The 17,680-nt window shown below is 48.4% G+C and overlaps 1 long non-coding RNA gene across 1 annotated transcript in view; it reads right to left on the reverse strand.

The window, feature by feature from the left end:
* LOC113632140 (uncharacterized) overlaps positions 1 to 11,216 on the reverse strand; it is a 28,482-nt gene extending 17,266 nt beyond the window's left edge. Inside the window, exon 1 of the long non-coding RNA XR_003437702.1 lies at positions 9,838 to 11,216. This is a non-coding gene — a long non-coding RNA (uncharacterized LOC113632140). The remainder of the gene's footprint in view (positions 1 to 9,837) is intronic.
* Positions 11,217 to 17,680: the final 6,464 nt, after the last annotated feature.

A 17,680-nucleotide genomic window follows, 5' to 3' on the forward strand; every position in this document is an offset into this window, starting at 1 on the left:
CGAAGTAGAAGAATTGCAAGTAAAGGCACCTTGGGACCAACTCCCACAGACCTGGTGTCAGCTGCTGCTCTTTGCTGGAGCACCCTAAGCTGTGAATCTTAGGGTACTGGAGCACCCTAAGCTGTCCCCACCCTGTCAACCCCGGCTTAGACCCCAGACCCCAGTGAACTCTGCTCCTGCCTTTAGAACTCTTCAGAGGATCCCCAGAAGGAGGGTTCCCCGAGGCAGGTCTCCCCACACGTCCAGTCCCACAGACCCTTCGAGCAGCTGCGTCTCCAACCTTATCTTCCCTCTGCCTCCACGGAAACCTGAGAAAGACGGAAAGGGGGAAGTGGCCTGGTTTCCCAACACAAATAACCCCGCAGAGCTTTCTCAGCAGTGACCCTTAGCCTGTTGTGTCAGCCTCAGGCTGAAGGAGGAAGGAAATAGACCTTCTATTGAGTATTTTTCTTCCCCTGTCAAGAAGATCAGAGGAGCTGAGACGAGGAAAGAAAAGGAGTCAAAAGCAGCTTGTTACCTCCTTTTTCAGGATTCGTGTTGCTCTTCCCCTCCCCTCTCGAGCTCTAAGTAAACAAACTCCCCAGCCGAGGAAGGCCCCAGGCCCCACTCCAGCCAGGCCATAAATAAGAGCCCTTCAGCCTTTCACTCTCGGGCAGCAGAGAGGGTACTTCTCAGTGGAACATTTGATAGCGGGGGAGGGTAGGGGCAGAGCGCTCGTGTTAATTGAATCCCAATTTCCTTCTCCCAGGATCGCTCTTATCTTTTTAATTATACAAGGCCTTTCATCTTCCTGAGGACTTGTCTCTGTCATTAATGCGTGATCCCGATTAGAGATAGCGGTCTGCTTGGAGTAATGGGAGCCTCGAGCGGAGGCCTTTGGAAACGCTTTTGCTTTTTTGAAACAGTCAGGTTTACCCAGGGCAAATCCAGGTGGGGCGGGAGATGCTCTGGGTTCCTCTCAGCTCTCAGGTAATCTTCCTCTGGCTGTCAGTGTTTGAGATGGTCGACTCTGAGGTTAGGGACAAGGGCCTCTTGAGGCCCGTCTCTGCTGTTGTGGCCCAGCAGGGAAGGGACAAAGGAGCCACTTGCAAGGCAAGCAGTTCAGAGGGAAATCTGTCCAACTGTATTCACAGGATGCAGGGCACCAAGGTCAGAGACCCAAAGAGTTGGGAATATTCTGTATTTCCTAAATGTCTGGGTAGCCACTAAGTGCTTGTGACTGGAAATGGGTTCTCACGGGCTTTTCCTTCACATCACAGAGATGCATTATCTCCAGGTGACAATGGCTCGGGACCCTCCAGGGTTACATTTCTCTTCCACCCCTGCGCTCCCAGCTGCCCTGTCAAATGGCTAATGAGTTGTAAACCAATACTTAGTGGTGCAAAGAACACGTCCTATTTGAAGGGATTTGCCTCGTAGTCGGTGTTCAATCAGGGTTGGCTAAACAACTTTTTACACGCAGGTTCTGAGAGCCATTCCACTTAAAACATGAATTCCCAAGTATTTATGGAGTGATTATAGCTCCTCATTTATAGCTTTAAATTCTATTGGAATTTATTTTTCCGGGCCGCATTGTGGCCTTTGGGGTCCCTTCACCAAGGCAGTCTGATATGTCACATGTGCCATGCTGGCCCCTGGATGTGCAGAAAGATGGGTGAGGCTGAGTGCCTGCAAGGAGCTTAGTGCTCGGCTTGGAAACGTTCTGTTAGTTTAAAAAATATGGTATAAGTATATGTAAGTAAATATGTATATATATGGTAATATATATATTGTATTATATATTATACAACTATATGTATATACACACTTAATATGTATGTATAACATACATACAACTGTATGTATAACAGTAACATACAACTGTAAGTATATACACACTTAATATCAAAACAACTATATAAATATATATATATTTATATATATATATATGGATGTATGTATATATATATAGAGAGAGAGAGAGATTCTTATCTTCAGATAAGTCAGTTATGATTTCAGCTGTATATCTATATACACACACATAACATGTACAAATATACAGTTGAAATCATGGCCGACTTCTCTGAGGAGGGGAATCCACACAGCACCATCAGCCAGCTCTCCATCCCAGGTGTGCATTCTTGCAGGTTCTGTTCTGAGTCCCGTGTCTCATCAGCTCATGCCTACAACCACCTTAGAGGTTCTGGAGGCAGCCTGGCGGTTACTGATGAAGACCTCATAACTAGGAGGTTTGGGAGTCAGGATTTCAATCCAGGTCCAACCACAGAGCTTGGCCCCTCACCCCTGAGCCCCATGGCCCAAACTTCCCTCCTTGCTTGACGCCACGGTTTGCTCCTGAAAGAGTGCCGTTTTGGTCATAAGCCCGCAAGGCTTATGGGAGACATGATGAACCTGGACATGGTCCAGAGAAGCGCAATTAAAATGCTCAAGGGGAAGGAGAGCCTTCTGTTTGAGGACAGACTTAGAAAAACCAATCAGTGAAGTTTGGAAAGAAGAAGGGTGATCAGGGATGTGATGGGAATCAGTGGGTAGTGGAGGGAACGAAGCAGGAGGAGATAGGTGAGCTTGCCAAGGGCACACTCACTGCAGCTCAGACGCAGCGGTTTGGGGTAAACAAGAAAGATCTCCTTAACACGTTCCATAGGTTTGCTGCCTGCTGTGCCATCCCAAGAGATGGCACAGGCTCAAAACATAAATAGGTTCCCAGCCTATGGATGTACTGTTGTGTGTTTCCTACAGAACATCTGGTTTCCCATTGTCTGACTCGGACTACCTCAGTTTCTAATGGTCTAGACCAGGAGTTGGCAAACTTTTTCTGTAAAAGAGCAGATAGTAATTATTTTTGGCTTTGTGGCGACCCTGTCCCAATTACTCAACTTTGCCAATGTAGTCCAAAAGTAGCCATAGATAATAGGTATAAATGGGCTCGACTCTGTGCTAATAAAACTTTATTTACAAAAATAGGCAGCGAGCTGAATTTGGCCCGCCAGCTGTAGTTTGCTAACCCTGGGTCTAGGTAAATTCATAAAATTCATAGGTGGGTCGAATTATACAATTTAAAACTGGGAGGAATTTTGGGGACCACACTCTCACTTTATAGAGCAGAAGAGTGACATCAAGAGATGTCAAATGAGCTCCCCAAGTCATACAGCTAGGTACCCATAGTGGGCTATTAGGGTTCTTTGGTTGTTCTAGGGGAATATATTTATATCCTCTGGAGATGATGTTATTGAGGCTGGCAGTGAAGTGTTCTCCTGCTGGATACAATGGTCCAATTTGGCATTTCTGATTCTCATTAAGTATGCATTCATGGTCAAAGACCGCCTTTTCTTAGAAAATGTTTCAGATGTAGGAGGATCTGGAAATATAGTTTACCTTAAGAAAACTAAAGGCTACTTTTATTTTTTTTTTAATTGAAGTATAGTTGATATACAATATCATATAAGTTATAGATGTACAATATAGTGACTCACAATTTTCAAAGGTTATACTCCATTTACAGTTATTATAAAATATTGGCTATATTTCCTATGTTGTATTCTTGTAGCATTTTTTTTTTCTTTTTTTTGCGGTACGTGGGCCTCTCACTGTTGTGTCCTCTCCCATTGCGGAGCACAGGCTCCGGAAGCACAGGCTCAGCAGCCATGGCTCACGGGCCCAGCCACTCCGCGGCGTGTGGGATCTTCCCGGACCGGGGCACGAACCTGCGTCCCCTGCATCAGCAGGCGGACTCTCAACCACTGCACCACCAGGGAAGCCCCTTGTAGCTTATTTTATACATAGTAGTTTGTATCTTTTAACCCCCTACCCCTATCTTGCCCCTCCCCACTGCCCTCTCCCCACTGGTAACCACTAGTTTGTTCTCTATATCTGTAAGTCTGCTTCTTTTTTGTTATATTCACTAGTTTGTTGTATTTTTTAGATTCCACATATGAGTGAAATCAAACAGTATTTGTCTTTCTCTGCCTGACATTTCATTTAGCACAATACATTCCAAGTCCATCCATGTTGTTGCAAATGGTAAAATTTCATGGTTTTTTTCTTAGCTGAGTAGTGTTCTGTTGTATAGATATACCACATCTTCTTTATCCATTCATCGGTTGATGGATTCTTAGGTGGCTTCCATATCTTGGCAATTGTAAATAGTGTTGCTATGAACATTGGGGTGCATGTATCTTTTCTAACTAGTGTTTTCATTTTTTTCATATATATACCCAGGGGTGGAATTGCTGGGTCATATGATAGTTCTTTTTTTAGTTTTTAAGAAACTGCTATACTGTTTTCAACTAAAGGCTACTGTTAAATTCTTGAAACTCAGAAAACAAGATACTCCTTCCCCCCTCTCCTACTCCCCTGGTTCTGAGATGGGAAGACATTTTATTTCTTGACAGACTATGCAAGTGACATCGACCCTCAGAGCCGAGTCCCTTGATAGACTGGTGTCTGTAAATGGAGGTTGTAATTGACCTCCCTTTGGTCGACGGGTGTTCCTGGTGGGGCCTGTCCCCCTGAAAACATTACCCTCTCACATTTGGACCAGACTTTCCTGAAAACAGCCCTTGCTCTCCATGCTCTGTTGGCAAGAGTCAGGAACTGCCTGAATTAGATGACCCTCAGAGCCCTTATGGGGAAGACTCTGTGTGTGTGTGTGTGTGTGTGTGTGTGTGTGTGTAGCTGGTGGGGGGAGGGAGGGAAAGGAGCAGCGGCTGATAACACAAGAATGCATCTGTGCAGAGAAAGCCACTATTACATTTGTGGCTTGTTTTTTTTTCCTAGGGCCCATTGAAGGTCTCTCATGAAAATAACTCACTCAAGTAACCCTCTAGAAGTCCAAAGCCTTGAGCGGAGACAGACACATAGCTGTCCCAGATTTCGTGTCTAGCACTTTTGACAGCAGACTCAGTATTGCCCTCTGTGAAAGGGAACTGGGCTCTGTGCTCTTTGACACCTTAGCCAAATGGCTTCAGGTGAGTAAGGCAGCAAAGTTGAGGTGAGAAGATAGGATATTTCACATGTGGATGAATTGCCTCTGAGGGTAACTTCATGCTTCATGGATAGAAAAGGAAACTATTCTACATACTTTAAAAGGGAGGCCATCAGCTGGAGTTTTGATCCACATGAGTGCCCCCCAAGATGCCTGGTGATGGGGTGGGGGGAACTGCAGTCTGAGAATCCAGCTGGGTTCCAGCTACTCGCTGAGCAACTCCTGTACCAGAGAGATCTCCACCCTAGGCCTTCACAAATCTATGGGAGAAAAGTCTCTGTAATTGCAAGATTTCCTACCTGCTCCTTGATCCTAAGAAGGGATGCAGGCTGGGCGTATAAACAGGTGACTAGAGCAGGCCTGGCTCTTGCAGAGGGAAAAGCCTCTTTCAAACATGGGCTGAAGAGGCAGGAAGTCCTGGCTTGAGATCCCAGCTCTAACTGTTACCAGCTTTACCTCATTACGGGAGTTATTTTGTTGGTAGAGCTCAGACTTGGAGCAACCTGACTATAGCAGGACCACAGTAAATGTCGTTTTCCCTTTTCACCCTGTTGGTTCCCACACTTAGCAGCCCTCTTGTTCAACCTCCCACCCTGTCCCTGACACTCAGTGACAGGGAGGCCTCCACCTCATGGGGAAGCTGGTACTGAGCAGCTCTAGCTGCTATTTCATACGTGAGTCTATCGCCTATTCAGCCCACAACTGCTCTTCAAATTTTTTGGGTGGGAGGGGTGTGTGTCACGCTGTGCAGCATGAGGGATCTTAGTTCCCTGAGCAGGGATCGAACCTGAGACCCCTGCAGTGGAAGCAGGGGGCCTTAACCACTGGACAGACAGGGAAATCCTCGCTCTTCAAATTTCTTTTCTTTTCTTTTCTTTTTGCGGTACGCGGGCCTCTCACTGTTGTGGCCTCTCCTGCTGCGGAGCACAGGCTCCGGACGCGCAGGCTCAGAGGCCATGGCTCACGGGCTCAGCCGCTCCGCGGCATGTGGGATCTTCCCGGACTGGGGCACGAACCCGCGTCCCCTGCATCCGCAGGCGGACTCTCAACCACTGCGCCACCAGGGAAGCCCCCAAATACTTTTAATACTTCTTTTTCTGATTATAAAGATGATGCATACGCATTGCAGAAAACTTGAAAAGCATAAAAAAATGGATATGAACGAAAGATCACTGATAAATATAACATGCAGTGATAAGCACTGCTAGCACTTTGGTGTATTTCTTCCTATTTGTGGAAGAAGTATGCATGTGTTTTACAAAATTTGTATTTCATTATAGGTTTTGTATCTCGCTCATTCTTTTCCCTGACATTGTGAACATTTCTCAGAACACTGAATAGTCTTCGAAGACATATTTTTAACGGTTGCCAAATTGTCTGTGGCATGGCTGTATCACGATGTGTGTGACCATTTCCTTACTGTTGGACACTTAGGTTGTTTCTAAATTTTCGATATTATAAATAACACGGCAGTAAACATCATTGTAGGAAAATCTTTGCCACGTTCTAAGTACTTCTTTGAGCTAAATTCCTAGCAGTAGAAATCCTGGACCAAAGAGCATGAGGATTTTTAGGGGCCTTGGTATGGAAGGCCATGCTGTTCTCCAAAAAGCGTGTCAATTCTATTGACGGGGTGTGTTTCTCAACATCCGCTGTCACACCCGGGTTGGAGCAAGCATTCTTCCATATGACTCCGCGATATCGGAAGGTAGCGGTCAAATCTCCGGGATTCCTGGCTCTTCTTGGTTAAACAGCCCTTTCCTTAAAAATTCTTTCAAGGCTACTTTCTAAGCTCCTCACCATGTCGTTCTACTGATTAGAGAATATTCTGGTTTGTGATTATAGTCTTAAAAATGGGCTACCTAGGGGCTTCCCTGGTGGCGCAGTGGTTGAGAGTCCGCCTGCTGATGCAGGGGACACGGGTTCGTGCCCCGGTCCGGGAAGATCCCACATGCCGCGGAGCGGCTGGGCCCGTGAGCCATGGCCGCTGAGCCTGCGCGTCCGGAGCCTGTGCTCCGCAACGGGAGAGGCCACCAACAGTGAGAGGCCCGTGTACCGCAAAAAAAAAAAAAAAAAGGGCCTGAAAACAGAGCACAACACACCACATATGGCCTGACCCATTTCTACCTGCTGTATTTGGGCTCTTATACTTAATGCAATCTAAGGTTGCATTTGTTTTCTGTTTTTCTTTTAGCCGGCTGTTGGCTCAGATAAGTTTGTGGCAAGCTGACAGTTTGCGGTCTCGATGATCTGATTACTGGGGTCTCTTCCGTTTGATTCTTGTTTAGCTGAGCTTTTGAGCCTAAATCCAGGACTTACATTTATCCGACTGGTGAGCGTTCAGTGCCCCAGCCTGTTTAAATTCCAGTGCCGCCCACAGAAAGCAGGTCCTTCGTGCCTCAGCTGTGTTTCCAAAACACATTGCCCACTGGACTCCATCTAGGGCTTCTGCTGGCCCTGTTCCTATGCAGAGGTCAGAAGAAGGTCGTGGGCTTGTTGAGGTCTGGGCTGCCTGGCGCCATCCTGGCCAGCAGTCCACTTGCGAGCGTTCTCAAGGGTAACTGGGATCTTGGCTTGAAACAACTCTCATGAAGAGTGCAGCTGATCCCTCGGAGAAGGACTCTCGAGTGACGCTGGGTGATTCCACCAGCAGGGTGGGCCCTCCTTAGGGGCCACGGGACTCTGCAGGTGGGGCACCCACCTGGCTGGGCTTCTCTCGCCAGATCTAGAGGCTGAGACTTGGCCACGACTCTGGCTTTGCCTCTCTTTCGCCTCTTTCCCAGTACAAATAGAATATAATTCCTCAGGCTTATGGGCAGGCCTGGGGCCCAACTTGCCCTCCCATCCCAGCTCTGACCTGAACCCCCAGGGGCTTTGCACACCGATGTGTGGCTGGCCTGGTTCCGTTGCAGCCCTTCCCCGTAACAGCCACTGTTCGGCCACCCCCCCAGGCGTAGGCATGTGTATTGGAGCATGGTCCAGGTGGGCAGGGGGCTCCCGGTGGGCTTGTCTCCTTAGCTCCTCAGACTCCTCATCTCATGGGAAGACCCAAGGCTTAGGACGCAAGGCCCTCGGAGTCAAAGGACTTAGGTCAGGGGCCTTGGTTGTCCTGGGGTCGAAGGCGGTATTGCTCGTGGGTGAACGGCATTCAACCAGCTCTTCAGTCCCTGTAGATGTCTGTGCTTGTGTGTGTGGAGGGCACATCTGGGTAGATGGCTGGAAGGAGTAGTTGCACAAGTGTAGACAGAAAGCCCAAACGGGAAGGGGCTGGGTCCACATCTAAGGTGCTCTGCCGTACCGATAGCGGGGAAACTGCAAGGCCATGGAAGGATGTTGAGATGGTGGGAAAGACGTTGGCCAGGGGTCAGGAAGCCTGAGCTCTCATTCTGGGACTTGGTCACCAAATGTTCTGACTGCAGCCCCAAGGCATTTTGGCTCACCAGAGTCTAGGCTCCCGGGTACAGAAGACCACGTCTCCACGTGGCTCCAGGTCTCCTGAAAGCACATATTCTCCACACACAGCACTCGGCATGACACCCACGCCCTACGCTACTGTGCCGTCCACTTCTCAGTCCCTGGGGACAGCCTTTCTCTTTCATCTTTGGAGTCACCGGGCTTCCCCTCCCACCTACATTCAGTGTTTGGTTTCTATGAGTAGGGATAATGCAACTCTTATTTAATTCAAATCACTTCCATTCCATCCCATTCAACTCTCTCCCGTCAACTACATGTCTGTCTTTTATTGCAATTATCATTTGCTGTTTTGAAGGAGATAAAACAGAAAATATAAACATATGTTAAAAATCAGCCCCTGTCTTATACTTTATATTTGCAAACTGCCTTCACATAAAGTATTTCATTACAGACTCAAGCAGCTGGCGTCATGAAATATGGTCTCGGACGTAGAATCCAATGAAAATCCAATGAAAAGAAATCCTGAGAGCATAAGGGAGGAGAGAGCAGGTTCACCAGGCCTGCTGCCCCATTCCTGCTAGGCCTGGGCCATGACTGGGTGCCTGCCTGTGGCCACAGCTAGGTCATCTGTTTGGAAATATCTCCCCTTACTTCTTCAAAAATTCTCCTTTATTTTAAAATGTCTTCTTCCCATTTACGTACTTCTTGGAAATCAGATCTTAAAACCTCAGAGCTGGAAGAAGCTCTAGTCGTCATCACCTAGACCAGCAGTTCTCAGAGTGTGGTCCCTGGGTCAGCAGCACCCGTTCCATCTGGGAACTTGTTCGAAATACAGACTCAGGCCCCACCCCTACCTGTTGACGGGGTAGGGTCCGGCCATCTGTGTTTTAACAAGCCCACTAGGTGATGACTCTGGTACCCACCCAAGTTTAAGACCACTGGTCCTGACCAATTTCCAAATTTCAAATGGAGGCCCTGTGGGCAGAAGGGCCACTTTCCTTGCCCCACACGCAGTCAGCTACGGAGCCCAAATGAGAAGCCGATTCCCAAACTCCATCCTGCACGTGTTGCCCTGCCGCCACGGGCCCTCTGTGGGGCTCTGGGCCGTCCCCTCCACAGAGCGGTCCCTGCAGCCTGCTTCCCACTCCACGTCTGCGTGCACAGAAGATGAGCCAGGCTGGTAACCAGTGTCCCCCACGACATCAGACACCGGTGCTTCTTACCAGGCTCATGGCCCGCAACCTTACTGCCCTGGATGGCATGGGACGTTGAAAATCACAACCTCTGAGGACACCTGATTCCTGAAAATCAGCATATACATTCCCACCTGCTCCTGGGCCTCCTTTGATCTTTTCCCCTAGACTCCAGCGCTTCCCACGGACCCAGCAGAGTCCCCCCGGTCTCCTCCCCAGGGCTCTGGGTCATCACTAGTATATTACCTTGGGTTATAGGAGCTGAGTAGGCCTCCCCCTCTTCAATCCCTGCCCAGACATGGAGTCCAAAAGATGGCAGAGCTGTGGGCAGCTCGATCCCGGACACCAGCATTCTTGAGGTGGTTTTGAAAACAATAAAAAATATTCCGCGTCAACACAGGGCATGAGTAAGGGGGTGTTTACTGAGCAGCTATGCCGTGCCAGGCTCCACGATAGGCCTTGCCTCTCCTGATCAGGGCTCTGGGTCAGTGGGTCTGCAGGCCTACACTCAGGCCCACTTCTACTCCCGTGATGCCCACATCCTCCACCTCTACCCTTTCCGTCCCCCTCCCTCTCGACTGCCCACAGCTGTGCCATGCGGTCTGTGGCTCATCCCTCATGGGATGTGGAGAGGTGCTCATCGAGGAAGGCAAAGTCACCTGCCAGAAAGGAAGGCTGGGGTAGAATCAGGCACCCTGGGAGGCTGGAGAAGGTTTGGGGCAACTCAGGTGAAGAACGTGCTCAAAATGGACACGAGACGATTAAAACTGCCCAACTGAGGAGGGAAACAGAAAAGGCATGATGGGGCATTTGGTGACGTGACATGACCCAGGGTTTGCAGACAGAGTCTATGGATTTTCGAGACGCAGGGGTTCCAGCAGGTCAGGGAGGATGGTGACGGGCCTGACCCTGAGGGCCCGGCTGGACAAGACTCAAGCCCAGAGGACTGGGTGATGGGTGGCCTAGAGTGGTCGGGGAGCCCAGTGAGGGTGGAGAGGCAGTGGGTGGTTGTCAGTGAGGCTGGGAGGAGGAAAGCATGGTGGCCAGAGTGAGGGAGCTCTCGGGGTAAGGCTGCTGCACAGACGTTACACCCCAGGGATGAGAGCTGGTCGGAAACGATAACTGTGGTAGCAACATTCATTGAACCCAGGTATCAAATTACCCTGTGATAAGCATTTGGCATGTATTTTCTCATTTACCCCTCATGACAATTTTTCCAGGACCCGTAATGTGCCAGATACCACCCAAGGTCCTTCACATCCCCATTGCCATTTAGTCCACGTTACGACACCCCAGGTGACAGATGTGGAAAGTGAGGAACAGAAACGTTTTGTGACTTGCCAAGGGGCCACAGCCAGCAGAGAGCTGAGCTGGTCCTAGACTCCAGTTCTGTCCACTGAAAAGCCACAGCTCTTCTGAAAGTATCTCCCCTGGCTCTTCTGCTCAGAGAAGCTAGTGAGAGTGACAGCTAGGACAGCCTAAGGCGGATGCCACATGGGCCCAAACTTTTGGTTCTTCCTGCAACCCGTGCAGGAGAAAGGAAGGAGGGAGCAAAGAGCTGGCACTTGTCCCAGAATGCATCAGGCAGAGCCCCTCCCCCTTCCCCTGCATCCCCATCACTCCAAGTGTGGCAGCGTAGAGAGCTCACACGATTGTGCTCAGAAGCTAGATGCTCCCAGATGAGCCTTTTGCATATCTTGGATAACCGCGTGTGCCACACGGAACCCTCAGTGATGTCATGAGGACCAAAGGAAAGAGAAGCTGCTTGAGGGTGTGCCTAAGCTCAATTCGAATGATGGTGGCTCGTATATGTTCATCTGACAGGTGTCTATGGACCACCTGTCAAGCCATCCTATGAGTGCTGGGGCCAGAGCAATAAGTCAAAGGCGAATTCCCAGTGACATCACAACAATAGCTAAAGGGTGACGAATGCCACAGTTCATGACTCCCTCAAGTCATTCGTAATCCTTGAGGTCACCCCGTCCTCCTCGTCCTAACACACTCCAGTTGCAGTTCCTGACCCATCGATACTGCCTCGATTCTTCGATTAAGCTGATTTTACCTGGGATCAACCATCCACAGATGGGGGTCCTCGAGAGGTGGTCTTTTTCTGTAGCTCAGGCCACCCTGAAATAGCCCTGGGGGCAAGCCTGGGGCCTCCCTGCCTTTCCTGCTGATACCCACTGACTTTGCACTCCTTCTAGAAGAAACCTCACATCTGCCCCTTGTAATAAGACTTCCCATGACTTAAATGACCTCAGGTGTACAAACCTGGCAGGGGAAGAATAGTTAAATCTTGCACAAGTTGGGCTATTTAGGCAAATAGAGGAGAGAGACTTTCTCGGCAGGCGTGCTCTTACCTGGTCCTATGTAGTGATCTGGAGTGCGTGGACATTTTACCTAGCCATGAGGCTCCGTTGGTTCTTGGTGTGCACCTTCATTATCCTCTGAGTTCCCAAGAAGATGTCCATTCTGGTCCCAGCTCCTCCACCCTAAGGCATCTGGATCCCTTGCTGGAGTCCTGGGCAGAAACAGAGAAGAACTTGAGTTAGAAGATCTGCTGTGTACCGTCCGTGGGACCTCAAGTAAGGCACTTAACTTCTCGAGTCAGAGTTTACTCAACTGTGAAATGGGAATAAAAATATTCAGCCAGGCTGTGTTAGGGTCAAATTAGCATCACCACCAAGCCTCTTACCCAAGTGAACGTTGGCCCTGGCCGAGGCAGCATTTATGTGCATTACCTCATTTAACCCTCACAATTCTGATACAGATGCTGGCCGTAATTTTACTTTTTTAAGCGAGGAAATGAATTGCAAAATGCTTAAATAACTTGCTCAAAGCCATGCAGCTAGACGTGATAGGGTAGGAATTTGAACCCAGGCTGGCTGACTTTAGGGACTGAACTCGTAAGCCTCTGTACTGCTTCCTAGGAAGCGGCCTTTTCCTGATTCCCAGTCACTGTTGAATCGTCTCATCTTTTTCTGTCTTCTGCCTTCCATTTGGCTGACTGAATTCAGTTAATACTTCTCTGGATTCAGAGAAGAAAGGTGGCATCTCTTCCGTGCACCTACTTTTTTTTTTTTAACATCTTTATTGGAGTCTAATTGCTTTACAATAGTGTGTCAGTTTCTGCTTTATAACAAACTGAATCAGCTATATGTATACGTACAACCCCATATCCCCTCCCTCTTGCGTCTCCCTCCCACTCTCCCTATCCCACCCATCTAGATGGTCACAGAGCACCGAGCAGATCTCCCTGTGTACACCGACTCTGAGCAAACTGCTTTAAGCCTGGGACCACATTCAATATGGTGGATACCTGGCTCTTGAGTATCAAATAGCTGGTGAGGGTCACGACTGGGCCTGAGAACAGGAGACAGCGTCTCGTGGAATGAACTCAATTTGCGCACTTTCCCAGGGCATTGGGGAGGAAATGACAGTGACTTGTTGCTTGGGAAATGCCGATGCGTGGCTTGGTATCTTGGGAATGTGCTCTGGCGACCAGGGGATGTTTTTCCAGCCTCTCCTTCTCCTCCCCATTCCTAGGGTGGTACTTTGGACTCTTCACCGCTATTCCCAGGCACAAAAGAGAAATCTGATGCTGTTTTTTAATGCTCTTAGTGCTGGTTTAATAACCACAAACCTCTAGTTGTGTATCAGTGTGTGCCTGATTCAGTGCGAGGTATTCCATGCTGTCTAATTTATCTGCAGTTCTAAGAGGTTGCTATTACATGAGGAATCAGAGAGGTCAAGAAACGTCCCCAGAATCGTAGAGGTAGAAATGATGAAACCAGGATCCAGACACAGGGTCTGGACTCTTAATCATTAACTTACAGTATTATGACTCATCAGAGTCACCAGGGGCACGTCCCCACAGAGGAGGCGCCCTCCCAGGATGGGCCCTCTTGCTTTTTTGCACGGAGCTTGGTTCTGTGTAAGGTTCCATCGGTTGGTGTCTGGCCGGGGCCAAGTTATCTGGCCTCTGGTCTGCCCATGTGTAACGCCCACGGTCATTACCCGCAAGGACTCATCCCTCAGAGTCTTTGCGAGAATAAGTCAAAGGAAGGTGATGAAATACACTTGCAACTCACCAGGCATTTATTCAGCTCCAACTATATCTGGGTGCTAAATAGTAATGCAGGAAGTGACTCAGGCACAGATCCTGACCTGTCGATTTGGGGGAACTAACAGTATGAACTCAGTAGCTCAGATCCAAGGCAGAGTATCCTGAACTCAAATAAAATGCTTAGGAGAGGTGGAGGAGAAAATAATCCCAATATTGGGAAATATTTGGAGGACGCAGTCTGAGCCAGGGCTTTGAAGGGAGGATGATAAGGTACTTCCAGATCATCAGGCTAAGAGGAGTGGGGACACGAGACATGAACGGGTGGGGCGTGTACAGGCACCATGAGTCTGTCTGTCTGTCTCTGGGCTGATAGGATAAAGCAGTGGCCAGTCTATGAAGGTTTTCAAGCCACGATGAAGACTTCAACATGTACATTCGAATAAATGAGAAGCTCTTGCTGACTTTGAACAGGGGAGTGACATGATACCATCTATTTGGGGAAGACCCTTTTGGGGTTTCACTAGAGGCTGGGAGGTGGGTGATGGGAACACTGCAAAAATCTAGGCATGGGGTGACGAGGACCTGAGCGAGGGCAGTCTCAGAGGGGATGGAGAGGAGGTGAGGGGCACTGAAGACATTGGAAGAGGAGGTGTACAACGCTTGGGCAGGGAGGAGAAAGAAAGGGCCTTTTCTGACATAGTATAGTTACTCTCCACCCCTGCGGCTCACAGCCAGCTTCCCCCGTATGCTGGGAAGCGTACAGTCATGGACACCTCGCTCAATTTTGCTGGCCTTCTAACTTTGCTCAGAGCCATAGAGCCTCTTCCTCCCTCTGCTTTCCACATACGGATGATTTTCCTTAGAATGACTGTCATAGTCATAACTATAACAATTATGGAGGCAATAATAAGATGCTGAATCGATCAAGAGCCTTTTTCCCGAGGATGCTAATTTGTGTGAGGTGGGGTGGAAGGAGTCCTACCAGAAATATGATCAGATCCAGTATGGTGGAAAATAACCGTTAGCCTTGAGAGGATGTAGCCGTGAGGGAACTGTATGTGGGCTCTGCTCCTGAAGAAGAACTCACCTCCCACCGTAGTAAGGGTAAACTGCGCTCCTGCTGCCTGGAGAGCTTCCCCTGGGGGCACATCTGCTGGTTGTGATGGAGAAGGATGCCTTGTAGCACTTTGTCTTCCCTCCCCATCTCTGGGAAGCCTTCCCTGGGACCTCTGGTGTACAATAACCCCTCTGTTCCGACTACAGGCTCTCTTATTATTCGACCGCACAGTTAGGTCCCAATAATAATAACACATAATATATCATAGCATTTTATGAATTACAAAGCCCGTTTGAATTCATGACTTCATTTAATTCTCACCACCACAGAAGCTAGTATTATTACGATCACTCCCACTTTACAAATGCATTTGTACAAACATGCACGGAGCGCCAGTCATGTGCTGAAACCGGACACTTACTTCAAGATTGAGTGACTGACAGAGACCTAACCAGGATTCAGACTCAGGTCCTCTTTCTCCAAGCCATGTTTTCTTTTCCCTTTCCACACTGCCCTCTTTATTTTTAACCGGCTAAACAACCAAGGTTTAGCACTTTATCGCTGCATGTTTCACATATTAATTTTTTGTACCCAAACACATGGCAAAAATTTGTAAAAAGTAAAGGACCTTACAATCGCAATTTATTATTATTATTAAACAATATTTTGGAAGAATATTAATGTGCGCATTATAAAGACAGAACAATTAGGAACAATGTAAAGTTTTAGACTCCTTTACAATGGTTTGATGGCTGGTCTTCACTGCATGTAGGTTCTTCAGACAGGTGTGGAAGCTTGGAAAGCCAGGAAGGCCTAATGGCTGACGATTTCTCCAGGCTTTCTGCATATTCTCCGTGTAAGGTATTATAGAAGAACCTCAGTTGGCCAGGTATGTGCTGCCACCATGTGGTAGAATTTGATATCTTCTGGTCTCACTGCATCTGCACCTCCCACTAGGGGCCATGCATCCACTTAGCATGTTATTTGCTGATGGCCAGTTGCACCGTCACGTACTCAATGTTGGGGATGTAGAAGTGAAAGAAAAGAAAGAATTGTTTTCTTATTGGGGCTTACATTCTGGGGTATGTGTTGGGGGTGGGAAATAAATAAATACAGAAAAAAACCCAAGATGACTTTAGTGTTAAGTGCTCTAAAATGGATCGAGACGATGCAATGCGGCGACAGGGAAGGAGAACGACTCCAGCCGGGGTGGGTGGTGGGGATCAGGGAAGGCCACTCCGAGGAGGGGACAGGGATGCCGAGAACTGTGTGATGAGCAGCAGTCAGGCCCGTGAGGGTGGTTCCCAGGCAGAGGGAGCAGAATGAAGGCCCGTGGGGCTGGATCACGGTGTGTGACACAGAGAGGGCTTTCAGGGGAGGGTGAGAGGTGGGTAGAGGTCACATCACGCAGGGTCTTCCAGGCCATTCCTTGTGCAGTGGGACCCACGGGAAGGTTTTAAGAAAAGGCTGACATCATTTGCAAAGCCACGGGAGGCTTTGCGTGCTCCTGCCCAGACTATCCATTAAACTGAACGAGCAGGTACAAAGGCCATGCTCAGACCTTCCCCAGAAATTGTAAAGAGACCCATGCTGTATAGGTGTACATCTGGATCACGAGGGGAATCTTACAAAATACTGATGCCCAGGTACAACCCATGGGCAATTACATCAGAAGAGCTGCAGGTGTGGCCCAGGCCTGGGTGTGTCCTCCAATCTTTTCCCGTGATGCTATGCACCACGAGAGTTCAGAACTACTGTGTGTTGGGGAAACTTGGCCTTGGCCGAAGGTGGTCAATGAGAGCCTGGCTGTTAAGGTGAGGGCTCAAGAGGGTCTGTGGGGTTTCTGAGACAGCTGACGACCACTCCCATGGACTGTGAAAGGAGAAGGAGAAGAAAACAGGCTTCAGAGCCCTGGGTATTTTTTTCTTTTTTAAAAAAATTGAAGTGTAATTGACATATAACATTATATTAGTTTCAGGTGTACAATGTAAGGATTCAATATTTGTATATATTGTGAAACGATCATCACGATAAGTCTAGTTAACATCTGTCACCGTAGTTTCAAAACATTTTTTTCTTATGATGAGGACTTTTAAGATCTACTCTCTCAGCAACTTTTAAATATGCAATATGATATTGTTAACGCTTATCACCATACGTGCATTTCATCCCCATCACTTAGGTATTTCGTAACTGGAAGTCTGTACTTTTTTGACCCCCTTCACCCATTTCATCCCCCACCTCCGCCACAGCCTCTGGCAACCAGCAAACTGTTCTGTTTCTATGATCTTGTTTTTTTTTTTTTATTTCAAGATTCCACATGTAAGTGAGATCAGATGGTATTTGTCTGTCTCTATCTGACTTATTTGACTTAGCATAAAGCCTCAAAGTTCACCATGTTTTCACAAATGCAAGATTACCTTCTTGTTTATGAGCCCTGGGTATTGATGAGAAAGATTAGAGGCTAGTCTGGACTGGACTTGAAAAGTGACAAAATGACGCACAATGACTGCACGATTGAATTCATTACAATGGAGGAAGGAGCGGCACAAAAAGGCCCAGATTGGAAGGGAGTCAGAGCAGAGGCCTGGGGACGGGTGGCCCTGGACAGGGTTGACAGTGGACTCCGGTGGCCCCTTGTACACTCATCCTGTCTTCACACATCCCACTTCACCTTGTCTCCCAGATGCCTCTTCTCTCCCCAGAAGTCTCAGTCAGAGAAGCTGCTCACAGACCCAAGGCCACGTTCCTGCATTCCGGCACCTGGTCTTATCTGGGAACACCCTTGCAGGTGCCAGGCTCCGATGGATGAATCATCAGCGCTCTAATGGTCGCAAGGGACAGAACGCTAACCCAGAGCTGCTAGAGCAAAGATGGAGTTTGTCAGTTCAGGTGAGAGTTTAGGGGTGTGACTTCAAATGTGGCTTGATCCCAGAACCAATCAGTATGGCTAAGGGAACGCAAGG

This window comes from Aethalodelphis obliquidens, unplaced genomic scaffold (assembly GCF_003676395.1).
Source record: "Aethalodelphis obliquidens isolate GAN/ISIS:26980383/991018 unplaced genomic scaffold, ASM367639v1 scaffold35, whole genome shotgun sequence".
NCBI lineage: Eukaryota > Metazoa > Chordata > Mammalia > Artiodactyla > Delphinidae > Aethalodelphis > Aethalodelphis obliquidens.